This window comes from Dasypus novemcinctus, chromosome 21 (assembly GCF_030445035.2).
Source record: "Dasypus novemcinctus isolate mDasNov1 chromosome 21, mDasNov1.1.hap2, whole genome shotgun sequence".
In the NCBI taxonomy this organism is placed as follows: Eukaryota; Metazoa; Chordata; class Mammalia; order Cingulata; family Dasypodidae; genus Dasypus; species Dasypus novemcinctus.
The window spans coordinates 20,681,403-20,687,816 of NC_080693.1; the positions used below are offsets into that span (position 1 = coordinate 20,681,403).

General features: G+C 38.7%; 1 non-coding gene across 1 annotated transcript; it reads left to right on the top strand.

The window, feature by feature from the left end:
* The first annotated feature begins 574 nt into the window (after nucleotides 1-574).
* On the top strand, nucleotides 575-704 carry LOC111761830 (small nucleolar RNA SNORA51). Its single transcript, XR_002795076.1, has one exon. It is a non-coding gene; the product is annotated as a small nucleolar RNA SNORA51 (small nucleolar RNA).
* The last annotated feature ends 5,710 nt before the right edge of the window (nucleotides 705-6,414 follow it).

Genomic DNA, 6,414 nt, shown 5'->3' on the forward strand with positions numbered 1-6,414 from the left:
ATACTATTTTTATTTTTAAAATGGAAATTAAGTTTTTTTGTCCTTACTTTTTAAATATTACATTCAAAAAATATGAGGTCCCCATATACCCCCTACCCCCCACACACACCCCACTCCTCCCCCCATAACAACAATCTCCTCCATCATCATGAGACATTCATGCATTTTGTGAACACATCTCTGAGCACCGCTGCACCTCCTGGTCAATGGTCCACACCATAGCCCACTTTCTCCCACAGTCCATCCAGTGGGCCATGGGAGGACATACAATGTCCAGTAACTGTCCCTGCAGCACCACCCAGGGCAACTCCAAGTCCCGAAAATGCCCCCACATCTCATCTCTTCCTCCCACTCCCTGCCCCCAGCAGCCACCATGGCCACTTTCTCCACACCAATGCCACATTTTCTTTAATTACTAATCACAATAGTTCATGAACAGAATATCAGTAAGTCCACTCTAATCCCTACGCTATTCCTCCATCCTGTGGACCTTGGAATGGTTGTGTCCCCTCCACATCTATATCAAGAGGGGGCTTATAATCTGAGGCATTTTATGTCAAGATAGTGGTTATCTGGCCTCCTGGTGTTACCACAGGCTGTGTGCTTGCACTGACTGTATAGAAAAAAGGAGCAGAGTGAGCCCACCCAGATACCCCTCAGCCCAGGCCTTGTGCCAGGTCTGAATTGTGAATGGGGGGACATGGAAAAAAAGACAGTGGTTATCTTTGCGGAGAAAGGTCAGCTTGGTGACTGGAAGAGGCTCACAAGTAGGGCTTTTTGGATACTCGCAAGACTCTGTTTCCTGATCTGGGTGGCATTTGCATGGGTATTTTCATTTTGTGGTAATTCATTGAACTATACATGTGGACTTGTTCACTTTTGTGAGTGTACAGTGCTCTCTAATTATTTAAAAAAACAATCCCAGTATCTGTCATATCCCTTTCAATATTATTCTCTACTATACATGAGGGGATTTTCTGAGACTAGGTTTCCTGTATGTTCTTACCTCCTGGTTAAACAAACATGACTAGCTGTCAACCACACCCAAGTTTCCCTTGCCTAGTATACTGTTTAAACTGAGAAATGGGGAAGCAGACGTGGCTCAACTGACAGCGTGTCCGTCTACCATATGGAGGGTCCAGGGGTCAAACCCAGGGCCTCCTGACCCGTGTGGTGAGCTGGCCCACGTGCAGTGCTGATGAGCGCAAGGAGTGCCGTGCCACGCAGGGCTGTCCCCTGCATAGGGGAGCCCCTCGCGCAGGTAGTGCGCCCTAGAAGGAGAGCCTCCCTGTGTGAAAAAAGCACAGCCCCCCAAGGAGTGGCACTGCACACATGGAGAGCTGATGCAACAAGATGATGCAACAACAAAAAAAAAAGAAACGTGGTTTCCCAGTGCCACCAGATAATGCAAGAGGGTGCAGAACACACAGCAAGTGGACACAGAGAGCAGACACTGGGGGAGGGGGAAAGAAATAAATCTGTTTTTAAAATTAAATAAATAAATAAACTGAGAAATGACTACCAGCTAGAGACTACATTTTCTAGCCTCCTTTGCAGCTTTCTGGAGCCGTTACTAGTTTTTACCAATAACCAAAAGGATAGCTAGCACTTCTGAATTTAGTTTTTAAAAAACGAAACAGACATGCCTCCTCCAAAACATATGAGGAAAAAATAAATAAATAGCAACCTTTACTGTGCTTAAGCCACTGAATTTTGGGCATCAATTTTTTCACTGCAGCTTATCCTACCCAATTGACTTATCTGTTGTTCCTCTTGGGGAAAATAGGAATTTTTTTTCTCTTTCTCCTTCCCCAGCCCTTCCCCCACCCCTCCCTCCCTCCTCCCTCCCCCATCATTCTTTCCTTTTCCTTCTTTTTATTTTTTTGTTTGTTATTTCATATACTAGTTTTGCTGGTACCACTGTGTTGGCCTACTCTAAAATCTAATTAATAATCCAGTTCACTAATTCTTTGTTAAGTCCTATCTAATCTGCTATTAAACTCATTGATTTACTATTTTATTTCAATTATTTTACTTTTTTTTTTTTTAGTTTCTAGAACTTCTATTTTGTTTGTTAGCAAAATTGCTAAGTCAGGTTTTTAGAGTTTTTTATTCCCAGGAGCTATTTCTAGTCTTTTCTCTTTAAACACTTAAAATAAAGTTATTTTATAATCTGTGCCCAGTGATTCCCATATGTAAATATATACGAGTCTGTGTTGCCAGATGGTTTTGCTGCTTCTTGCCCACTCAATTCCTCTTTAAAAAATTATCGTGGAGCTTCTTTGAAGCAGGGAAGAAGAGAAACTATGCTTTTGCTTCAGTAAGATTCCTGGGGACTCTACCAGTTCTGGATGATTTAAAAATGAATAGTGATCAAGTTGGGGGATTTTTTGGTTTGTTTTTACAATTTATATCTCCTCCCCCCTTCTTTGTTTGTGCTCACTCCTTGTTCTTTGTGTCTGTTTGCTGTGTGCTTGTCTTCTTTTTAGGAGGCACCAGGAATTGAACCCAGGGACTCCCATGTGGGAGGCAGACACCCAACCACTTGAGCCACCTCTGTTGCCTGCTTGTTGTGTCTCTCATTGTGTTTTCCTTGTTGCATCATCTTGTCACGCCAGCTCACTGCCTTGCTCTTCCTCTTTAGGAGGCACAAGGGAACCAAACCAGGACCTCTCATGTGGTAGGCAGGCACCCGACTGTTTGAGCCACATCCACTTCCCAGTGATCAATCTGTTTTGGACCAGCATGAGTTTTGTATGTATCTGGCAAACGACACAAAGGGAAAACTTGTGGTTTTAACTTCCTAAGATTTAATTTCCCTCTGTTCTTCCTAGTGCCAAATAAACAAAACTAGCAAACAACTTTTCTCCATAGTCCCCTGGGAATGGGAGTAGATTGGAAAGTTTGCATCTGATTACTTTCCCCTACGGGTCTGACTCTCTAGGATCCTTGTTTCATGATGGAAGGCTTTTCTTTTAGATTCCCACTTTGAGAAGCCTCTTGGGCTTTTGTTCTTGTTTCATAGTTTCCATTTTCAATCAAAGCAGGTTTGCCTGTTTTCTAATTCTCACAGGACCAGAGCTGCTTCAGGGTTCTGCTCACCTCTGCCAGCTCCTACTTCCTTTTAGATGGTGACCTTGTAATCCCTTCCTATCTTGTTATTTCTTTGGTGCTATTGAGAGGAGGTTTCAATGAGCATGTTCTCCAAAATTTTTAGGTTCCAGAAGAGGACTGGCCTTCATAATATGGTCTGTTATAATACCAGAAACAAATAAATAAGGATTCTTGAAAATGGAAAAATCCAATACTGATCTGGAACTAAAAGTACTCAACTCCCTTAGAACCTGGGAATTAGAGACCACAGGGATAGGGAGAAAACAAAAAATATTCTAATTAGTGTTGAGGAAGAAGTTGAGAAACAAAGCATCTTAGAAAAAGTAAGATTTTCATGCTTTTATATAATAGAGTAAAATATATGTTTGATTGTAAAAGTCAAGCAGTGAAAGGAAACTTTTAGCAGAATGGAAAAGTGCCACAGAATTTTCAAACGATAAGAAAAAAATACAATAAAGTCAGCCAAAATTAAAAATAAAGAATCACAAAATAAAATAAATAGCAAACATAAAGATGGGTGTAATGAAATTAAGTATTATATGTTTAATGAAATGTGAACAGGATGAATTAGCTCATTAAATAACTGAGACTGTCATAGTGTTAAAAAAAACAAAACCCAGATATATGTTGTTTATAAGGAACCCTCTTACAAATGGAAAAGAAATGTTGAAAATAAAGGGATGAGCAAAGAGATGTCAAGCAAATGCTAACAAAAAGAAAGCAGGAATGACAATATTAATATCAGACAGGGTTGGAACTTGAGGTTAAAAGCACTAAACAAAATAAAAAGGAACACTGTGTAATAATAAAAGACAATTTATGAAGAAGAAACAATGATCATAAACCTGCATGTCCTGTAAAAATATAGCACCTAAGTATGTAATATTACTATTAGAGATTCAAAGAAACTGTGATTTTAAAAAAATGATCTTGGGAAATTTTAATATACCTCTTTCAAAATCAGACAGTTCTGGCATACAAAAAACAAGTCAGGACATAAAATAATTGAGCAACACATAAAGATATATATGTTTTTCTTCATGTCCATGAATTCTTTACAGAAATCAATTACATGCTTGGCCACAAAGAAAAGCTTAACAAATTCAAAGAAGCAGAGAGTTTTCAGGCTATATTCTCTGATCATAATCTAAAAAATCAGAAATAAAAAATAAAAATATGACTAAAAAAAGCCCTCACTCCTTGGAAATTAAGAAACACTCTCCTAAATAAACCTTGGATCAAAGAAATAGGATATCAAAATTGAAATTACAATCTAGCTAGATAAGAAAGAAAAGAACACATCATACCAAAATATGTATAGCAGTGGAAGCTATAATCAAAGGAAAATTTGTAGCCCTAAATACTTTCATTACTAAAGATAAAAATATAACTAATTTATTTGAAAATAGAAATTGAAAAGAAGTGATAAAGAAATCAACAGATTTGATCTTAGGGGACAATAAACCATAAAACTGGCAAACTTCTGCAAAGTCTAATCAGGAAAAAGGAAGCAAAACTAAAGAAAGTAACATTAGAATCAAGAAATAAAGTAAACAACAAGGAAGTCCAGAGTACATATCATATTACAATCAATCCATGAAATTTCTATCTTCTGATGAAATTATATAAAAAGTAAAATTACTAAAATGACTTTCTCCCAAACCCGAAAACCTAAACAGGCTACTAATTGTGGAAATAATTGAGAAGGTTTTCAAAGAATTACAATATAACAAGGATCAAGGTAAGAGCTAATCCATCAAGGAACAAACCTTTCAAAAATATATAAACTCTTTAGGATCCTGACATATTGCCTTAGTTTTTTTTTTTTTTTAAAAAAGCTAAGTACTGTAGCATAAAAGAGAAATTATAGGCTAATAGAATATATTAGGTTAAAAATATTCTCAATAAAATACTCAGGAAAAGAATTCATCCAAATATTAAAAGGATATTCTTCCTTAACTAAGTAGGATTTAACTAAAGGATACAAAGTGAAATATTAAGAAGAAATCTAATAAGTAAATGCATCACACGCTTTTTTTTTTCAAACAGGGGTAAGATGATCATTAAAATTAATGTGGAAAACTAGTAAGAGTAGAAGTGAAAGTGAGAAATAAAAGGATCCTTCCTTAACATGACAAATAGTAAAATGCTAAATAAAGATGACTAACCTCGCATTAGTTAGTACAATTATCTGCATTTGCTGTGGGTACCCAATAAACATTCAATGGAATTGAATGCTTACTGTCAGGTGAATGGTTTTTGCAATAAACAGTACACAATTTCAGACTGCATTGGCCAGTGAATGGTTAATGGAGCAGAGATTAGAATTAAGATATAAAGGCAGTAGTAACCAGAGGTTCAAGAGGAGGGGGAGGGATGGCTAGGTGGAACACAGGGCATTTTTAGCTCATTGGAATTGTCCTGTATGAAACTGCAATGACGGATACGTGACATATATTTGTCAAAGCCTATAAAACTGTACGGCACAAAGTGTAAACCATAACCTATAGATGTTGATTAGTAGCAGTGCTTTAATTTGGTTCACCGATTGTCACAAATGTACCTCACTAATGTCAGATGTGAATAATGGGGGAAAATGTGTATGGGAGGGGGGGTTATATGGGAATCCACTAACTTTTGATGTAACTTTCCTGTAATCTAAAGCTTCTCTAAAAATAAAGTTTACAATGAATTTTAAAAAGAATTAAGACACTGTAATAGTTCAGGTCAAGGCCAATGGACAGGAGAGAGAAGAGGAAGAGAAGTGGGGGTGGGGGGGTGGGGAGGGTATCGGGGATTAAATCATGTTCCCCAAAAGATACGATCATGTCCTAACTCCTGGTCCTGGGGGTGTGAACCAATTCGTGAAGGACCTTTGCAGATGTTATCAGTCAAGGTGAGACCAAATTGAATCTGGATGGACCTTAATCCAATGTGACTGCAGTCCTTGTAATCTGAGGAGATTCAGATGTCGTTAGTAGAAACCAGAGGAGGAGACAGAGAGAGGCAGGCAGAGGCTGGCACTGAGCCGCCACCGGAACACTACAAGCATTGGAGAGCACACAACCTTGATGGTGGACTTCCAGCCTCCAAAACCGTGAGACAATGAATTCCTGTTTCGAGCCAACCCGTGTGCCATGTTTGCCACAGCAGCCCTGGGAACTAAGACAAGAGGCAAGGGGAAGCTCTGGGGAGGTGGCTTCTGCTCTGTGAAAAGACAAGGGCCCTGACACCTCCCCTGTCTGGTTCTTCAGAGCGAGTCCATCACCCAGTCTTGCTCATTTTACATGCCAAATCTCG